This window comes from Chlorocebus sabaeus, chromosome 8 (assembly GCF_047675955.1).
Source record: "Chlorocebus sabaeus isolate Y175 chromosome 8, mChlSab1.0.hap1, whole genome shotgun sequence".
Lineage (NCBI taxonomy): Eukaryota > Metazoa > Chordata > Mammalia > Primates > Cercopithecidae > Chlorocebus > Chlorocebus sabaeus.
The window spans coordinates 85,283,171-85,304,756 of NC_132911.1; the positions used below are offsets into that span (position 1 = coordinate 85,283,171).

At 38.2% G+C, this 21,586-nt stretch overlaps 1 long non-coding RNA gene across 1 annotated transcript; it reads right to left on the reverse strand.

Moving 5' to 3' along the window:
- Window positions 1-11,628: 11,628 nt before the first annotated feature.
- LOC103237036 (uncharacterized) lies at window positions 11,629-19,606 on the reverse strand. The gene is made up of 3 exons (XR_498517.3): window positions 19,217-19,606; window positions 15,926-16,129; window positions 11,629-12,140 (listed from the first exon to the last, which is right to left on the reverse strand). It is a non-coding gene; the product is annotated as an uncharacterized lncRNA (long non-coding RNA).
- Between the last annotated feature and the right edge of the window lie 1,980 nt (window positions 19,607-21,586).

Consider the following 21,586-nt stretch of genomic DNA (forward strand, 5'->3'; position numbering starts at 1 on the left):
ACCGTGGCGGGCGCCTGTAGTCTCAGCTACTCAGGAGGCTGAAGCGGAGAACGGAGTGAACCCGGGAGGCGGAGCTTGCAGTGTGCCGAGATAGCGCAACTGCACTCCAGCCTGGGGACAGAGCGAGACTCCGTCTGAAAAAAAAAAATAAAGAAAAAGAAATGAAAGAAAGGAAAAGAAAGAAGAGAAACAGAGAAAAAGAGGGAGGATAGGAGAGAGGAAGGGAGGAAGCGGGGGGGGGGGGGGAAGTCGGAATATGTTGGAAGCATACCAGGGGCTAAAGTATTAACAAGAGGCTGAAGCACATGTCTTGGAAAAGTGGCAGTAACCAGGCAGCTGCAGAGGCTTGGCCTCAGAAATGATGATGCAGAAGCCATCTGGTCTTTGTGTAGCTGCTGGGATGAGTCTGAAATCCAAAAAATATGTTTTCCTTGTTCAGGATTCAAATTTCCAGGAAGGAGGTCTGACAGGCTGACTCCCTGGCTATACTAAAAGGCCAGGCAGGATTTAGGTCCCTTCATTCCTGGGAGGAGGCAGTCAGGATTAGAGAACATCTCAAAAGGAATTTTATAGTGAAAGACTTCCCTCAAAGGAAAATTAGGGTGCTCGTTGTAGTCAGTTGTTGGATGCCAGAGAGCTGAAAAACATGGCAAACCTCTTCTATGATACTCGTCCATGCACTGGAGAAAAAGCCAAACAGGTGATCATGTTAGCAGCTGGAATCATGATCAATGTGAAAGTCTGAGATTCTGAAGACATTCAGGGTTGAGCCAATCTGTTAGCTCCTGCTGCCTTTGCAGCCCTTGTGGTTGCATGGAGTCGTGTTACTTTAAACCAGGCCCAACACTTGGTTTCCAGACTGAGTTGATTCTCAACCTTAACTAGTAAGACTCAAAATAAGACATGCCAATGATTCTAAAGACTCAACAGGGTGAAAAAACGAACAACAACAGAAAAGCTAAAGGGCGTCTAAGAGGATATGCAATAGCAATCAACAACACAATAGCAAGCAGAGAAGTGGAGGCTGCGGCCCAGTGTAGCAGCTGGAATAGTTAGAAAAACAGGTAGAATTTTAAGGGAGTGCATTCGTTTCTAGGGCTGCCATAACAAAGGGTCATACACTGATTGGCTTACAAAGATCTTTATTGTCTTGCAATTCTGGAGGCTGAATTCGAAGATCAAGGTGTCAGCAGGGGTGGGCCCTGCTGAGGGCTCTGAGGGAGGGTCTGCTCCATGCCTCTCTCCTGGCTTTTGGTGGTTTGCTGGCAATCTTTGGTGTTCCTTGGCCTGTAGGTGCATCACCCCAATCTCTGCCTTCATGCTCACATGATGTCCTCCCTGCATGTGTCTCTGGGTCCAGGTTTCCCTTTTGTATAAGTACACCAGTCATACTGGATTAAGGCCCAATCCTAACGACCTCATTTTAATTTAATTACCTTTAAAGACCCTATTAGCAGGGAAGGTCACATTCTAAGGTACTGTTAGGCTTTAAACATATCCATTGGGAGGACACAATTCGAACTACAAAAGGGAGGATGCTTCTTATTGGTCAAGAGTCATACCTTTTAATTTCCGTTTGTCTGGGGACCAATAGGCATATTCAACTCTGCATCATATGTAGGAGCAATTCAGTTTGTGAGAAGGTCAGTGAGTTTACGATGCCCAAATGACAATGCCAAGGCTGCAGATAGAATGTCCTGAAGTCTGACCTTTATTAACTCTGCTAAGGTCCTAGTTTCATGTTTACTACAAAGTATAAAATCTTTTACTAGGAAAGTGTTGACTGTGACATGTTGTTCCACACACTTATTTTATTTAGAGGTTTAATTTCTTTCATTTCAATCTTAATGTTCCAAAACTTATTGAGGATTTTGCTTTTATTAATAATTTCTATACATTTTAAGTATGATATCACTGGTAAAGAGGTATTATTAGAATTATAGAATAGGTATTATAATTTAATAAAACTCTTAATATTTGTTAAACAATTATGTGCCAGGAACATAATAAGCTCTTCATATAGATTATCCCATTTAATTCTTGAATGATTCTTATTTTACTCATGAGAAAGCTGAGGCTATGGAAGGTTCTGTGAATTTCTCAAGGTATCTTACAATGAGGGGAAAATTTGGACTCAGGCTGATTCTAGAGTCTGGGTGTCATCACTATACAGTACAGTTTTGAAATAGTTTCCATAATTTGAGATGATCCAAAAATTTGCCTTTTGACTCCTCACAAACCAGGATCTTTTTTATTCCTAACTAAAAACTATCTGAAATATTTGCTGTGTGGTAACAGCAATATTGTGATCAACTGTTCTGCAGTTCTGGAGCTGTCTGTGGGAGGAAGAGTGGAGGAGGAGGCAGGGGAAGAAGGAAGGAAGAAGGGCTGTACCAGGTCACCAGTGAACGTTCTCAGCACACACAGAACTGCGGGGCTGCCCTCCTTCCTAGCTCCTCCCAGAAACAGACAGGTGGGACAGAAGAAATCCTCAGTGTTGGAAGCTGACCACTAAAACCTGGCTAGAGAGAGCCAGGGGACTCAGGACTTGGGGAAGAGTTGAAGTATAATGTTGGAGAAAGACCCTATGGGGAGCCTCACTTGACTAGAAGAAGAATTAGTTTTTCCTTGGACCCAGGTAAGCACTCTTTTGGGTTATGTGATGCAAGACATTTGTGCTAGAGATGAACTTGTCTCCACCTGGCATGCACTGCATGGCATTAGATTTCCATTGATTTAAAGGGGGAAGACACAGCTGCCTCAAATAACAAACATTCATATTCTGCAGCTGGTAATGGATGAAAAAAACCTGCATTTTTTTCTTTTCAATGTCTGGAGAGACTCAGGGGAGGGAAGGCGGGATATATTAAATTGTCCTTTGGCGAGCTTTAGCTTCTGAGTGTCTCAGGCCTTACCCTGGAAATACTCCACATCAAGTATGCACAGGGGTGCAAGAAGAATTAATCTTGCCATCAGTAACACTTTGTTTTTGGAAACTCTCTATGTCAAAAAGTGTCAGCTTCCAAGAGTTTTGGCTACTTTCTTAATTATCTTTGCATCTGAGCAAATGTTTTCCCTCCTCTTCTAAAGGGAAGGTAATTTGCTTTCTCTCTCTTTTTCCCTGAATGTTTGCAAATACTAAGGCCTTTAGCAGGTTTTGGATAGACTTGAGAGCTATAAAACCAAATCCATTGCAATCTTATAATCTTATTTGTTTCTTCCAGGAATCTGCTGAGGTGTTCACAGCTGCCTGCGCCTGCCATGTCAGATAGTAAAAGTGGTGTGATGATGACCAAGTTGGACGGTGAATGGAAAATTCTCGACACCAGGTACTACTACCCAGCCAGCAAGACATAGGCTTCTCTCACGACAGCAGAAAGTTGTTCTGTAGGCCAATAGCAAGGCTGAGAAATGGCCTGATGCAAAAGAAGCCAGTCTTGACTGCACTCCAGCTCTGCCTACCAAGTCAGGGCCAGGAGGCCCACGAACACTCCCTCACTGCTGACACCACAGAGCTGAGCTTCACAAAGCACTCCCTGTTGGCTCTGCATTTAGACTTCCCACAACTACAGATAAAACAGAGGGAGATTAACATGCCTTAGAAACTAAGCAAATAACTTAAGGGATAATATTTAAACATGCTCATATATCTAGATCTTGATCTTCCTTTATTCAATTTCATGGTAATGCAAATATAACAGCTTGAGATATTTTTAGTCCTGTGCAATGTATGCTAAAATAGTGTCTGGCTTTTCTAGATTTCAAGGTCTGAATCTTATTTAGCTATCAATTCAATTAGCTATCAATTCAATTAGCAGAATCTTATTTAGCTATCAATTCGATTGCCAAATAACTTACATGTGGAGAGGGTGTGTGTGTGTGTGTGGGGGGGAAATGCCACAGCTACACTGATTAGGGAGGGCATTATATGGTTAAGTGTTCATAAACTAAAACCACATTTTCTTCCTCCACTCAAGGGTTCCTTGGTGATCTTATGTAAGTCCAAAGAGGAAAGTTTCATCATACTGAAAACAAGAGATAGTGTGAGACTTAATGAGTATTTCTTGCAAATTGTCAACCTTACATTTTAAATTGGAAATGCCTCTGTATTCTATTAGGCTAACAGACAAGTGTTAAACATTTATGTTATGATATTCAAAAGGAAGCACTTTCAAGTTATTAGATAGGAGGTGTTAGATACTTAGAGTATCACCAATTTTCCAATAGATTCTTTTATTATCTTTACATGATGACTTTATTTCAGAAAAAAAGAAAAAAGGGAAAAAACAAGACTCCAGATATTTGAATTACTTTTATGCTGACCTCTGAACTGAAACTATTGAAGTGATTTCCATTCTGGAAACCAGTTAAATGGAAATAATTTCAAAATATTATACATTCAGACCTGGCAGTGGTGGTTCATGCCTGTAATCCCAGCACTTTGAGAGGCCAATGTGGGTGGATCACCTGATGAGCGATGAATTAGAGACCAACCTGGCCAACATGGTGAAACCCTGTCTCTACTAAAAATACAAAATTACCTGAGTGTGGTGGCGCACCCCTGTAATCCCAGCTACTTGGGAGACTGAGGCATGCGAATTGCTTGAACCTGGGAGGTGGAGTTTGCAGTGAGCCGAGATCATGCCATTGCACTCCAGCCTGGGAGACAGGATGAGACTCTGTCTCAAAAAAAAAAAAAAAAAAAAAAGATTATACATTCAGAAAATGCCATTCCTTAACTCTGGAAAATGAGAGCGCTTTGAACAGCTACAAGGGTGGGTCTTTTCCTGCTCCTTTTTCTCCCTACTTGGTTTATATTCAAGTTGAGGAACCACATGACTCCACAAAGGGTGATACAGAAATAAAAACACAAAACACCACACACACACACACAAAGAAATATTGGGACAGAGAAATGCTCAATAGTGAACTATGAGGGGGTACACGTTGGTAACGTGCTATTTGTTCTCTCTGCCCTATCTCCTAACCCTCCCCTAACTCCTGCTCACTGGTAGAAGGCACTCTCTTTCTCTGCTTTTTAAATGTTTCCTTCTGCTGCATGAAAAGGCTTCTCTCTTAACAGTTTACATGTCTTCTCAAAAACAACCATTTCTAAGTTCCCAGCATTTTGATCCTTTCCTTCCCTAAGCAAAAGTTCCCAATAATTTTACTAGTTTTGGGACCCACTGCATGGAGGTATTAACTATTGGGAAATCCCCTGTAGAGTGCATATAAATTCTTAAAGAGAAATCTCACAGCCACAGCCTTTGGTACACATTACTTAATACCATTTGCCTTGGGCATGTTAGGGACAGGGATATTGATGTCAGATTGGGAAATACTGCACAGATGCAATAAGGACCAATGTGCTTTCTCTGGGAGTCCCTATTTCTAGACTAGAGAGGGTAATTCAGTGCCTAATTAAAAGGCACAAAGACACAAAGGAAACAGACTTCAGAGACTTTTCAGAGAACAATTCCTTAGAAGCTCCTAGAACACAAGCTACCAAATTTATAATGGTGTCATCAAAACATTTGATCTCTGGCACTGTATCTTTCAGAAATGCAGCTGCCTTAACAGAGAGCTGGCTGGGCACTTGGCAGCTATTTTTTTATGTGCTGCCAAAGGTAAGAGTTTGCCATTGCTAGTAATTATAAATTAAAACCGGCAGCCAAATGGGAGCAATTATGAAAAGTGACTTATGAGCCAGTTTTTATAAAGTCATCAAAATAAGTAAGGAAAATTATTTTTCTAATAAATAAAACAAGTTTAATCTTATATGTGTGTCATTAAGAAAGTCAGTGATGGAATATATGAAGAACAAAGGAGTCAGGCAGCAAACCATAAGCACTCAATCACATACAGTATGACTCAACTCCAATGTTTCACTTCCTGGTTTAGGGAGATCGGGTTTCTTGAAGGAAGTGTAAAGGCCAGATATATCAAAGGTAAGATGCAAAGTCATTTAGGGGGACAATTTCTATAGGAAGAGAGGTTGATATCATGATTATTTAGCATCTGCTGTTCATCAAGCACTAGATATTTCTAGCATTTTCCATCTCTGATCTCAGGTACTGGTCTCAGTAACTCTATGAAGGTGGTGTAATTATCCTCATATTTCAGATGCTCATTGGGCAGGTAAAGTAAATGTTACAATGTCTCGCAGACTGTAAGTTGACTTCAGAGAGTCCCTTCTGAAGTTTGATCCCAGTTCCAAAGCCCACGCGTCTCTCTGTTGCCTCTCATCTAGGTGACCTTCAAAGTCACCCAATAAAGAGGAAATGACATCCAGTAGGGCTGCCCACCCAAACTGTAAATGAATGGAAGGAAAAATCTCACTGCCAGCTACAAGAAGGAGTATATTAATTCCACCCTCCTACCTTTAACTCAACCAAATCCCCTGCAACAATCTCCTGACCGTTCTGAGTGTTTGCTCACCCAATCTGTGGAATTCAACTGACAAATCCAGTTTCATCCTCTTCTCTGACCTTATTTAGTGACCTTATTAGATTGACCTTATTAGACTCAGAGTCACTGCCTAATGCCTCCTCACCTTCCTAGCTCCTTCTGGCCACACCTCTCTAGTTTCTCCTCTGTGTGCTGCCTTTGACAGGATTCCGAGATTCTGATTCTTGTGTTTTAGCTTTTGTCTTTTACTTGTACCTGTGGAACGTGTGGGCCAAGCCCGCTCACCACAGAGACCTCTCATGGCAAGGACACTACATTAAACTCAGAGTAGTATGTTTAATCATTAGTAACTATATTGGGACATTTTTCTCAACGTTGTTAAGTCATTGCTTTTAAGGCTGTTAAAACCATTTTAATGTTTTTGTTTTTTTTTTTTTGTAAATCAGTAAATTTCATTCTTGGCCATTTCGATCACTTGGTGAATTACTTGTTTTCCTCATTTCCTAACTGGGAACTAGGAGTAATTACTGGACAAGGCTCAACTCAGCAGTTGCCTTTCTTTTCTGGAACTTTGTTCTACTTCCTGGAAATAGAGGTGGAAGTCCTGAGAGTCAGACCCTAGAGGGGTCTCATGGCTTTCATGAGGCACGAAAGTCATTCTGTTTTGGTGGCTGGTGAGATGTGGGTAGAACTTCCTATAATCAAGCAGCATCTGGACAGTTTTGGTTGGAATGAGGTCCTGTTATTTTAGCCTGGAATGGTGCTTGCAGTTCATCTCCCTCCAACTGGTGCAGGAAGAACAAAGGAGAGGCATTTTAAATCATGGATTTTCCTTCCCTTACAAAGGTCCTGGATTAATCTGATGAGAATGAATAGTTTTAAAAAGATGGCTTAACAACTTTTAGAAAAATGTCTATAATAGTTATGATGATTAAACATATTCTTCTGAACATAGTTTTCCGAACAATAATTAGCATGTCAAATGAAAAATTTTCAGTTTATACTGATTTTTGTTTCAAAATAATAAACATAGTTTTCAGTTTGTTAACACTTAGGGTCTAAATTTTAGTACTTTTCAGACTTCTAACTAGCTTTTTAATATTTCCTTTACAATTTTACATTGATTCTGAGTATATATCAAATTATTTTGATGTACAAGACATCTCATCCATTAAACTATTCCCTTCTAAACATCCTTGCTTCCTTTCCACTGATTTGAGCAGGGTTATATTTTTAAGCTGAAATTTTCTGCACACTGCTACCCATCTTTCTGTTTATGAATTTGTTAGAAACCAAAATGCCAGGATTTTATCTTTGATTAGGACCCCTGGTTAATTCTGATTTATATAATATGCTCTTTAAATTTAAATTTTTAATTTAATAAACATTCAATTTAATTTTAATTGAAATTTGAATCATCTGCATATTAACATTTAACTTAGTTAAATTAGAAATCTCTTGCTAAAAATGTAAATTAAGGCTGCTATGCCATTTGAAGAATTGGTGAAATAATACTAAATGTGCTCTTGCTCTCATGACCCCTACAGCGGGATGCCTTGAACTAGACTTCAGCATATGCTGAATGTTTACATTTTGGAAAAAATAATTTCATTATAACACCGCGAAACACCGTCTCTACTAAAAATACAAAAAATTAGCTGGGTATGGTGGCTCGCGCCTGTAGTCCCAGCTACTCAGGAGACCGAGGCAAGAGAATCGCTTGAACCCGGGAAGCAGAGGTTGTAGTGAGCAGAGATCATGCCACTGCACTCCAGCCTGGGTGACAGAGTGAGACTTTGTCTCATAAATAAATAAATGAATAAATAAAGCACTTGAAAAAATCAATAGTCACATATTGAATGCCAAAATATTGGATGGAAAAAGTGGTTCAGAGTGACATTTTCAGTAAATATAGGATTTCTCACCATTTTAACATTCTATTAGGAATATTTTATCAAGTTAGCCAATTAAGTTTAGTTTAGCTAATATACAAAATAATGTATTTGATTACATGTTATCAAAACTAAAATATGTTTATAGAAACTGCTGAAAATGGCAGTTTGTAAATTTTGGTTATTCTGTAAGTTGATTATTTCAAGAACTGATTTTTAGTGAATTGGCCTTCCTCCCTCTAGGAAACTTTGCAGCTAAAAATAAACAAGGCCAGGCATGGTGGCTCATGCCTATAATCCCAGCACTTTGAGAGGCCGAGGCAGGCAGATCACCTGAGGTCAGGAGTTTGAGACCAGCCTGGCCAACATGGTGAAACCTCATCTCTACTAGAAATGAAAAAAATCAGCCAGGAGTGGTGGCGCGAACCTGTAGTTCCAGCTACTTGGGAGGCTGAGGCAGGAGAATTGCTTGAGCCCAAGAGGTGGAGGTTGCAATGAGCCAGGATGGAGCCACTGCACTCCATCCTGGGCAATAGAGTGAATGAGACTGTGTCTCTAAATAAATAAATAAACAAATAAATAAATAAGAACATCAATAATAATGGCGACCCTCATTCTAAGTAGATGATGAGCTAGCACATGCGTTAGATACTCTGTAGTAGTTGTCTTCATTTAATCCACACGACAACTTTTTGAATTAGATATTATCATTTTACAGAGGAGATATCTGAGGTTCAAAGAGGTTAATAATATAAGTTGTCCAAGGGAAGCAGAGTCAAGACTGCTTGTCTCAAAGGCCAGGCTGTCAGGTAAAGTTTCCAAGCTGTGAAATATAAGATGGAAATTACTTTCCTTGTCGTAGATCAATAAAAATTAAGATCAGCATTTTTTGCTACCTAAATGGAAAGAGCTCAGCATGTCCATATATAGCAGCATCTGTGACAAAAGCACGTGGGCTGGAACCATTTCCAGTCTACAGCTCAGAGTGTAGGAGTGGCTATAGAGACTATGCAGGTGGTGGGTCAGGTTCAGGCATCCTGCCTGCAGGAGGGTGAGACACTGGTAACTACCGGTTGTGGTTCCAGCTCTACATTCAGCACAGTTAGCTGCCTGCTCGTCCCTGGCTGCTCAGCACTGTTCTCCATTTTTTCCCTGCAAGACCCATAGGTCTATTAGATACAAAGAAAAGCAGCCTAGAACTAGTTACTCTATGGAATAATGTCAATCAGGCCTTAATAGCTGAGAGGAGAGTGAGAGGGTCTCTTGTAACCTCAAAATATAGAACTCAAGAGCGTATGCTGGCCGGGTGCTGTGACTCAAGCCTGTAATCCCAGCATGTTGGGAGGCCGAGGTAGGTGGATCACCTGAGGTCAAGAGTTTAAGACCAGCCTGGCCAACATGGCAAAAACCTGTCTCTACTGAAAAATACAAAAACTTAACCTGGCATGGTGGTGGGCACCTGTAATCCCAGTGATTTGGGGGGCTGAGGCAGGAGAATCACTTGAACCCAGCAGGCAGAGATTGCAGTGAGCCAAGATCGTGCCACTGCACTCCAACCTGGGTGACAGAGAGAGAGACTCCATCTCAAAAAACAAAGGGTGTATGCTGAAGTCTAGTTCAAGGCATCCCACTGTAGGGGTCATGAGAGCAAGAGCATATGGAGTGGTTTTGTCTGACTTCTGGCAAAATTTTGTTTGGGTAGACTGGGATGAAATGTCTATGGGACGATATGTTGTATGAGCCTTAGATCTTTATTAATATCAGGTAGCAAATACCTCCCCTCTTCCCTTTCCTCTTGCTTTCTATAACTGTCATGACCAGCCTGGAGTGACAGATCTGGGTGTAATATACTGTTATTAGATGCAGTTTGCTATATACTTGATCACACTTGCCTCTCATATACTGCTTTCCGTTTCCCACTGCAGCCTCAGAAAGAATAGGGCTTGAGAAGGAAGGGAAAGGCAACTGGGAAGATTTCCTTTTCCTTTTGCTTCAGATGACATGGTACCATATCTATCAGATTACTTTTCTCTTTCAATCCCGTATCTCACACCCATCTTAGATTGAATGTCTCTAACTAGTGAGATGGCAATTTTTTTTTTCTTTAGAGACAGGGTCTTGCTCTGTTGCCCAGGCTGAGGGGGCAGTGGTACAATCATAGCTCACACAGCCTAGAATTCCTGGGTTCAAGTGGCAATCCTACTGAGTGGCTGGGACTATAGGTGAATGCCACCACGCCTGGCTAATTTTTTAATTTTTTGTAGCGATGGGGTCTTACTTTGTTACAGCTCAGGCTGGCCTTGAACTCCTGGGCTCATGTGATCTTCTCGCCTTAGCCATGCAAAGTTCTGAGATTACAGGCATGAGCCGTTACACCCAGCCACAGGTTTTTAAATATACATTTTTTAGTTTAAAGTTTACAGCTCAGGGTTTTCAATATATTCACAAAATTGTACAACCATCACCACTATCTGATAATAGAACACTATCACAATCCTGAGAAGAAATCCTGTTCCCATTAGCAGTCATCTCCTTTTCCCTCTTCCCAGGTTTCTGGCAACCTACTTTCAGTCTCTACTTGTGTCTTTAGATTTCTACTTTTTGTCTTGAATCTACTTTCTGTCTCTATAGGTTTGCCTATTCTGGACATTTCATAAAAATTAAATCACAAAATGTGTTTGTGTCTGGCTCTTTTTTACTTAGCATAATGTTTTTAATGTTCACCCATGTTGTTTCTAGTATCAGTACTTGGTTCCTTTGTATAGCTGAATAATACTCCATTATATGAATATACCATGTTTGTTTATCCATTCATCATTTGATGGACATTTCTACTTTTTTGGTTATTCTAAATAATGCTGCTATACACATTCACGTGTGGGTTTATATGGACATATATTTTCATGTCTCTTGGATAATACTTAGAAGTGAATTGTTGGGTCATATGGTAACTCTATGTTTAACTCCCTGAGAAACTGCAAAATTGTTTTCCGAAGTGACTGCCCTATTTCACATTCCCACTAGCTATGTTTGAGGGTTCCAATGACTCACATCCTTTCTAATACTTGTTATTGTCCCTATTTTTTACTTTTGCCACCCTAGTTGATATGAAGTCATTGGTACTTGATTTCCCTAATAACGAATGATGTTGAGCATCTTTTTATATGCCCACTAGCCATTTGTATATCTTCCTTGGGGAAATACCTATTAAAATCTTTGCCCATGTTTAAATTGTGTTATTTTTCTTTTTATTGTTGATTTGCAGGAGTCCTTAAATATTTTAGATACATACGCCTGTTGAAATCAAAATAAAAATACAGAGAAGAAGTTCTAAATTTAACATTTTATTTGGGATACAAGAATTGCAATGAGGGACATACATACAGATAGGATGGTCTTCAGTGTATCTGAAGAACAAAGAGAAGATTGGGAGTTTATAAAAAAGATAAATGTTATGTATTGTTTTCCAGAAAGTTCTTTGGCATTAGTCAAGTTTTGGGGAGCTGGCAAGCTCTCATTGGTGAGTGATGGCAGTAAAACCAGTCTTAGAGTTGCAGCAGGTTGTTTCAGCAGTCATGAGATAAAACTGGTTTCAGGTTACAGCAGGCAATTTCAGCATCCAGGCTTGCAGAGAATTACATTCTCAAAGTGCTGTTGCATTCCCTGAGTGCTTCTCCCGCTGGCTTCTTGACTCTGTTTTAGTTGGGTGTAACAAGAATGACCTAATTCACATCACTTATTGGATATATGATTTGCAAATATCTTTTCCTATTGTGTAGGCTGTCTTTTCACTTTAACGAAGGGAACTCTTCATGTAGAAGCTGACATGTGGGGTAGCTCCTGAAATGAATGGCAAAAATAGAATAAAGCTAAAAACTACTAAAATAAGAATATGCATTATAATATGTATGATAAACAGATTGTGTAATTAGGACTGTGGCTCTACTGTCTGTGCTGTGTATTTTTGTTTGTAGATCTAGGATAGCTTTCTGTGTTTCAAGTGTCACTACTTAAGCTACTCCAAATCAAAGAAGAACAAATTAGAGGCAAATTAAAAAAGAACAGCAATCTCTTTCTTGCTTCCTATGTTGATCAGTTCCCCTGATGAATGGTTTGCCAATTATCCATAAATACATTGGTAGGTATTTAAGGATAAGCAGAATAGAAACTGCATTTTCTAGGGCTTATTGGGCATAACATTCAGATAAGTCAATATAATGTGGAAAATTTACAAAACTTGCTTTCCTCTGTAAAGCTTGGAATGCATATGCATAGAATGCACTTTTCTATCTTAAAAATGAAAAAGAAGACCATAAAGTTCTTTACAGAAACATGGACACACCCAGACACATTGACTAACACAGCAAAGACGTACTGGAATTCCTAGTGATTTCACTGTGATTCCTAATGATTGTCTATGGCACACAGTGAACTAAGATCATATATTAATGCCAAGTTAGGCAAGTAAGTTTTTGACACTGGAAATGGACAATGTCATTACTGTAGAAGATAAAAATGAAAAAAAAAAACTTTAATTAGGGACTGCCAGGCAATAAATGAGATGCAGTTACCCGAAAGGGGAAATAAGAAAACATCTTGCTTCACTGTATGCCAGTGAACAAAGTGTGATTTATACAGACAACACTAAGTTAGGAAGGTGCCTTCCACGTGCAAGAAGGAAAAACTAGGGGAAGAAAGGATATCCTGAAATATTCATGGAGGCTTCTTTTCTCTGTCAACCTGAGAGAGAATGATAGGAGGTTATGAGGAAGAGAGCTTTTCAATTATTGTGGACTGTTTTTATTTTTCTCAAAATCCCTTAGGTGAACAAAGGAAATCAATATAAACAGTGGAAATCTCTGAGACATTTAGGAAATGGAAAACAATGACCAACAGTAAGACTTGGACAGATCCAAATTGATACAGAAGTGGTGGAAAATTCCATCACCTTTGAATATTTACCCCCTTTGAAAATACAGCAGAACATCTGCTAACATTGTCAGTAAGACATTGAATTGGAATGATTTAATCGATGAAATATATCAGTCAAATTTTTACTCCCCATATCCAGGAGAAGCAGTTTCTCACAGGTGTTTTATTGATATGTAGGATCACCAGGAAAACAGACATTATCCGAGGTAATCATGGAAAAGTCTTGATTAGAATCACTTATGGATATTTTGGTAGCTCTGGGTTATTAGGCTTAGCTACTAGGCTGCTCTGTGTAAAGTCCTCAGAAGCTAATATGAAGTAAAATAGAAAGTCAAACCTATAATGATCTGGAACAGGATTATATCCCCAATTAAGAACACAGGATTGGTTTGTGGATGACAGAGTTGAGCTGCTGGCTCTCAACCCTGCAGTTTAGGAACATACTAGAATTCTTTCTAGCTATTTTCAGAGCTCGTTTTTGGATGTGTCACACATGACTTTACATAAACTTTTTACAGAATTTCATTTATATTTTGACTTGCCAGTGATATTTGTTGAGACTGGGTTTTACTACATATCACAGAGTTCTAGAATATCAATGACTTAAATAAGATGGAATTTTATTGCTTTTTTGTAAAGTCTAGAGGTGGGCAAGGGACAGTGGAGATGGCAGGACTGATTCATAGTGGGCCCAGGGACTCAGCCTTGTCTCACATTGGCAGGCTACCTTAACACATGTGTACCCTTATCCACATGGTATAGCCATCACATCTGTGTTCCAGGCAGAAAGAAGGAGGAAGAGACACAGAGTGGCCACAGGCTGCCAGAGGAAATTTCCCTGCACATCTCATTGGCCAGAACATAATCACACCAAGCAGCAAGGAAGACGGGGAAATGGAGATCTGATTTACAAAACTAAAAAAAAAATGAGATTCAATTACTTTGAAATAAAGGGAGAACAAATATTGGGAGACAGACTATGGTATTCACAATACCACAACTTGGAAGCAAAGTATTAGACTGAATTTTGTAACACAATTCTGCCTTTTAGTTACTCTACATTTACCTGTTTTGAACTTCAGCACTGCCTTGTATTTCTAATGTAACTGGTTTGATATTGATCAAGAAGTAACTAAAGGATGCTTGAGATCTCTGACTGTGGAAATGAGAACTACATGGGGGTACACTTAATGGGGTTTAGTGAGGTGGTTTCCTTTTAATGTTACACTCTTGTTACAGAAGAGTTGTGTTCACTCCTTTTGTACTCATCCTGTGATTAGCTACTTTAGTTATTTTACTTTTAACAAATTATCAAATGTAACCACTCAGCAAACATTCTTTTCAAGTTGACTCTTAGACTTTTTTGTCTGTGTTTACATGACAGTGTCTCCAGATGGCTGTGACCGCTGTGGATGCCCTCCGCTGCACCTTCTGAAGCGTGAATGTTTCTTCTTTGGCAAATGTAGAATGGAGTCAATAAACCTTTGCCTCAATGGAGAGAGACATTTTAAGTAATGAAAACTCATCGATGGTTTGACCTAATTATGGATCATCAACAGGATATATGCTTCATGCCAAAGAGATGGAAATGGATAATGTCATTGAAAATGTGGGAATATAATTATAGGAAGAAGAGATTATGAAACATTATAAATGTTGAAGAGAAATCTTGCTTCAGATGCCACTTAAAGGAGGCCAGTAGGTTAAGGAAGAATATAAATAAACACATATGGTTTATTTAAACCATATAAACATTAGAAACATATTTTAGTAGCAAAATTAATCTTGAAAATTATCCAGCCAAATATTTTTATTTTATAGAAGAGTTTACTGAAATAACAGGAAAGTGAGCAGGAACTGTTATAAAATTAGTCATAAACCTCTTGGGAAAATAATTTCTATTGTTGCCATTATTGAATAATAGTTAACTAGATACAAAAGATTTTTGTAAGATTCTTACATAAGAGCTGCAACTGTTAATAATTTTTCTCATAATCAATTATTTACATTATTTTTAAGTTAAATCTTGGGACAAATCCTTAAACTCCTAAAATGAGGGGAAAGAATCATCTCCTCATAAAAATGATGTGATGTGGAGAGTAAAATTGACATTTGAATACCATGTCTTACTCCTGCAAGCAAAAGCCAGTTGATACTTTAATATATGTGTCTAACTGCTTAAATAAAAACACAAAAAATCCCAAACAACTCAAGCTTGGAAACACAGAAGTAGCTATGAAAACTCTGCTACCCATTGTTTATCTGCTGCTGCTTGTTTACCAAGAGCAAAGGTGAGTGGTCGTATGTTAGATATGAGAACTAACATCAAACCAGTTGAAAAAGTTATTTACTTCCTATACTCTCAGCTTTTCACAGCTTGGTGGGCAAGAATTAAAATTATTTCAGTGAAATCTAAAGAGGAAAGCCATTAATCCGACAATCAGGGCGACGACAGGGGATTTATAAGCTACCAATTTACATGTTGTATTTAGTCCTGCATGTTTCTCCATTAGCTTCTTTTTTTCAATATATTCTTCCAAAAAAGGGTTTTGGGAATATTTCATCTGTCTCTGTTGATTAAGGAGCATTTGTTTTTCATGCTTTAATTGGATAATGAAGAAAACAAGCACTATAATCTACTTAACAAGAAAGACCGTGGAAAACTTAACCGCGAAGCTAACAGAATTGCTGACCTTTTGTCATTTCTGCATCTCCCACAGAATGACCTTCTGCCTGAAAAGTTCATCCAGAGAGTCATCACTTTGTACCCCGATCAGCGTGCTAAGCAAAGAGCAGCTGTGACTCAGCCTGGTGCGCTGAAGAGATGGTTCCTGGTTCTTTTAAAGGGCACCTGTGTCCATTTTGCTGCTGTGGACATCCATCTTTCCTTAACATTCCTAAATTAAAATGGAAGGCTTTAGGAAGAGTCGTTATTATTATGAAGTTATATTAAGAAATAATAGCCTTTAAAATATATTAACACATTCTTAACAAATGTTATTGTGATAGGAAAATAAAGCAAACAAAAAGATATGAACAGAAGGGATTCTGTAGGATTTGCAGTTGATTCATTCATTCTCTTTCTCTCTTTCAGTCCATTTCTTTCTGCTCTCTCTTTTTCTTCATCTCTTTCTTCCCTATCCTTCTCTCCCCTCCCTTCCCCTCCCATTTCCTTTTCTCTTCTCTCCAACACTGGTTACTGAAAATGCTTTATTTAATGATTTTGTAATGTCAGGACATGCTCTGGCAACCTCTCAAATACTTGGAAGGATTAATATGAAGGAAAAGGCTGGCAGCTTGCTGAATTCATTTAAACAACAAATGCTATGGAACGAACAATTTTAAAAATGAGTGCCAGCTGGTTTTTTAAAGTAACTTTTCTTACTTAACTGAAGACTGGTATCAATTGAACTAATTCAATGCAGAAGAGCCATCTTCATGCTGTTAAGTCCAAAGAAATGTTGAGTTATTGGTTTTTGCAGTAGTGGTGTGCACAGCCTATTTCACTCTATCTTGATATCCGTTTTCACAAAACCATCACGAGAACCCAGATATAATTCAAATTTAGTCTGTCCATTACACACAGATTGAAATCTCAGACATAAAACCAAATCTCTGTTTTTTTAAAATGAAAAACAATTTTAATTGGCAAGTAAAAATGATCTTTACTGATCACATACAACACATCCTTTTGGAATACGTATACATTGTAAAATGGCTGAATTGAGCTAATTAACATACTTAATTTTTAGGGAGTGAGAATACTTAACATTTCTTAGCAATTTTCAAGACTATAATATATTGGTATTAACTATAGCCACCATGTTTTACGATAGATCTATTGAACTTATTCCTACTATCTAACTTAAACTTTGTGTCCCTTGACCAACATCTCAACTCCCTCCTCGACTACAGTTCCCTGGTAACTACCATTTTACTCCTTACTTGTATGAGTTCAACATTTTTAGATTCCAAGTATAAGTGAGAACATGCAGTATTTTTCTGTACCTTCACTGTATTTTTCTGTTTATTTCACTTAATATCTCCTAGATTTATCTATGTTATCACAAATGACAACATTTTTGTTTTTTTCAGGGTTAAGTAGTACTCCATTGTGCATATATACCATATTTTCTTTATCCATTCCTATGCTGATGTATACTTAGTTTGAGTCCATATCTTGGCTATTGTGAATAATGCTGTAACGAACAGGGGAGTGTAGCTATCTCTTTGACACACTGATTTCATTTCCTTTGTACATGTACCCAGAAGTAGGATTGCTGGATCATATGGTGGTTCTATTTTTAATTTTTTTGAGGAACCTTTTTGCTATTTCCCATAATTATAGCACTGACATTCACACTAACAATGTACAAGAATTCCCTTTTTTCCACATCCTCACCAAAATTTATCTTTTGTCTTTTTGATAATAGTTATTCTAACAGGTGTGAGGTGATATCTCATTGTGGCTTTAATTTGCTTTCTCTGATGATTAGTGACATTGGGCATTTTTCATATGCCTGTTGGCCATTTGTGTGACTTCTTTTGAGAAATGTTTATTCAGATATGTTTCCCATTTTTGAATTGGGTTATTTGTTTTCTAACTATTGAGTTGTTTGCGTTCCTTAGAGATTTTGAACCCTCATCAGATGTATGGTTTGCAAATGTTTTCTCCCATCCCATAGGTTGTCTCTCTACTGTGTTGACTGTTTCCTTGACTGTGTCCATTACAGACAAATTAAAATCACAGTAATGAAACCACATCTCTGTTATTAGCTGGATTTCGTGGGGGCATGTTTCATTGTAAGCATTTCAGATTCAGAGCTTTTCTGGTTACTTTGGGTAAAGGCCCCTAAGCTGCAGGATACTTCTCGTCCAGGATTCCTTGGTTTCTGATCTCTGAACTAGCTATGCTCTTCAGCTGCTTTTCAAACAAAAATGAATAACTTGCTGACTCACTGACTTTACACACAAAAATATAAGAAACAGCATACTCGGGAGATGGGTTCATTTAATGTTCTCTAAACTTGTACTTGTTCTTTGTGACCCTGTTCTAACAGGCTGTTTTTTATCTTTATGATTTATTAATAGGGTTACGGCGTACCGTAGATTTTTGAACCTCTCTCTCTCTCTGGAGCTTAAATTATTGCCTGATAGGAAAATTATCAAAGCATATTGATTGTTTCAGGTCTCGGAGACAACGTTTCTCCTGAGCTCACTTTCTTCCTCTTCCATTTGTCTCTTACCCAAGAGAGAAAACAACCCAGAGTGTCTTTTTTATTTTTATTTTTATTTTTATTTTTGAGACGGAGTCTCGCTCTGTCGCCCAAGCTGGAGTGCAGTGGCCGGATCTCAGCTCACTGCCAGCTCCGCCTCCCGGGTTCCCGCCATTCTCCTGCCTCAGCCTCCCGAGTAGCTGGGACCATAGACGCCCGCCACCATGCCCGGCTAATATTTTGTATTTTTAGTAGAGACGGGGTTTCACCGTGTTAGCCAAGATGGTCTCCATCTCCTGACCTCGTGATCCGCCCGTCTTGGTCTCCCAAAGTGCTGGGATTACAGGCGTGAGCAACTGTGCCCGGCCCCCAGAGTGTCTTAGAGGTGAATTGCTTCATGGAGTTTGCTGGCATTGATCAACACCGGATTCTGACCTTTTTCCTTTGTGGCAATTTCCTGCTCAGATAAATTTTTCATTGTTGTGGTTTTAACGACTTATTTTTATTTTTTGTCTCTTTACAAAGTAATAAATACACATGGAAGTACTTCAAGTAGTACAAAGTGTATACAGTAAGTCTCCTGCCACTCACTGAGACCCATTCCTCCAGCTCCTCTCCCACGAGGAGCATTCCTAAAACTTCCCATTACCGAGAGATAAATTTCATTTCTTCATCCTATAACTCAGAGCTCTCCATGATCTTTCTTCAACCTCTTTCCCTCTTTTTTTTCCCCCTACTCCAGGTACATACCCCTTACTGCCACCATACCTGCTATCTTGCTCCTGGTTGAGTCCTGGGTTTGTTCCTGGATTTTCCCTGGGAAACCCAGGTCTTTGCTCTGCTGGTCCCGTCTGGCAGGGTGTCCTCCATTCTCCTACCAAAGACTGCCCAGCTTCAAAACTCTGCTCAGATCTAACCTGCCTTGCAAGGTCTTCAGAATTTCACAGTCTGAAAGTGATCATGTTCTCCTTTTTCATCTTGTCATGAAGGATGATGACAGATTCCCTTGATGTATTTGTCTCCACTACTGAGCTGTAAGATCTGAGGGGGAAGGAATTAAGAAACTTCAACTCTAGGTTCAGTTCAGCCGTTAATAACCATGTGCCCCAGAGAAAGCCACTATGCTTCTCTGAGTCCACTTTTCTCATCAGTCACAACATTTTTGAAAACAAATAGCTAAGCTTTATAAGACTCAAGAAGAAAGCAATAGTTTGTGCTGCCTCTATGTTCTTGAAGTAGGGAAACATATTCTTTCTTTCCTATGTAAATGAAAATAAACATTTCAAGTAAATGAATTAGGTTATTACTGTCTCTAAGAAATACAAGCCTCATGGAGATACAAAGAATGTGTTTACTGAAGTATATGAGGTAAACACAGAATTATAAATCTGAGTGATTAATACAGAATCCCAAGTTCCATGGAATGTTTAATTATGTACCAATACTCTCCATTCAAGTAAATAACTTGCAGGTTGATTGAATTCATGGACTTTCATTGGTGTGGTCTCTGAAATTAAATAAAAACCTTTAAGCTTTCTTAAGGTGTTGTTTATAGCAGGTGTTATGTCTTATGCACCTGCAGGGAGGGATGGTCAGGGGCTTGTGTCTTATTTGAACAGTTAAAATACTCAGTACATAATCACCAAAATGTCCTTCTAGGAAAGAATTTCATATAAATCTGGTTAAAGTAGACTTTAATATTCATAAGAGGACAGAATTTTTGCCTAAATAAATCTATCGTACAGAGTTTTGTGGCAATAATTAAATAAAACCCAAGAGTTTAACATTATAATGGAAATTTTTCTTTCTAAAATGGGAAATAAAAACAAATAGTTTAACATTGCAGGTCATGCAAATGAACTTATAAAATTCTCAGACTACAGATATTAAGGTACATTCATACAAAAAAAAAAAAAGGAAATAAAAAGAATCACAAGAGGTTTTTTTTTGGTTTAACTTTACAAAAATAATTGGGAAAACCTGGATGAAAGAAATAATGCTCTAGAAAAATATGATGTATTCATCCAGATGATAGAAAATCTAGGTAGATGTTCTAAAAAGGAAATCAAATAAGTCAAAAAGTTGCTTTTGTTTCTTCAAATAGTTTCCCTGGAGAATTCTACAAAACATTTAGAGACCACAAAATTCCAACATTACTTAAGTTGTTTCAGATCATTAAAAAAAAAGAAAAGTCTTTAGGTACATTTTATGAAGGAAGTATAACATTGATAACAAGGAAATTACAAAGATCACACCAAAAGGAGAATATGGAGACTAATCTCATTTATCAATAAAGTACAAAAATCGGAAAATACTAGCAAATAAAGCTCAGTAGTTCTTAAAAGAATAAGTCATTACAAAAGGTGGGGTTTATTTTAGAAATGTAAGATAATATTATGAACTGTAATTCATTACTTGATGGATCCAAAGAGAAAAAGCAACTAATCAGCATTAACAATGCTGAAAAGAGCACTGAGCCAGCATCATAATTTATGGAATAACTTAAGAAGCATTCTTAATTTTTTTTTAATAGGGTGATGAAGTGGAGGTAATAGTCAAGTTCATTTTGAAAAATAAAAATACCTTATGCATACATCAATATAAATTACTCTTAATGGGTTAATATTTTAAATGTAAAAAAATCAAACAGCAAAAACATGAGTAAATTCTTGTAGAGGAGGAAGATCTTTCTAATTATAGACTCAAAGCCATAAACTATTTTAGAAAAGATTGTAAAATTCAAGTACATTAAAACAAGTCAAAACAAAAATTTCTGCATGGAGGTAAACATATGATAAGCCAATTCAAAGGACAGACAAATGAAAAACTGGGAAACATTATTTGTACTCATATCACAAAGAAAAGGCTCACCTCCCTCTTACATAAGCATCTTCTTCAAATAAATATTAGGTTGATGCAAAAGTAGTGCTTTTTGCCATATTAGTAATGGCAAAAACTGCAATTACATTTTTTTTTCACCTACCTAATATTTAAGTTTACTTTTGCACCAACTTAAAAAAGGCTCATGCCCATAATCCCAGCACTTTGGGAGGTCAAGGAGGTGGGCTGAATGTTTGAGCCCAGGAGTTCGAGACCAGCCTAGGCAACATGGTGAAACCCTGTCTCTACAAAAAATAC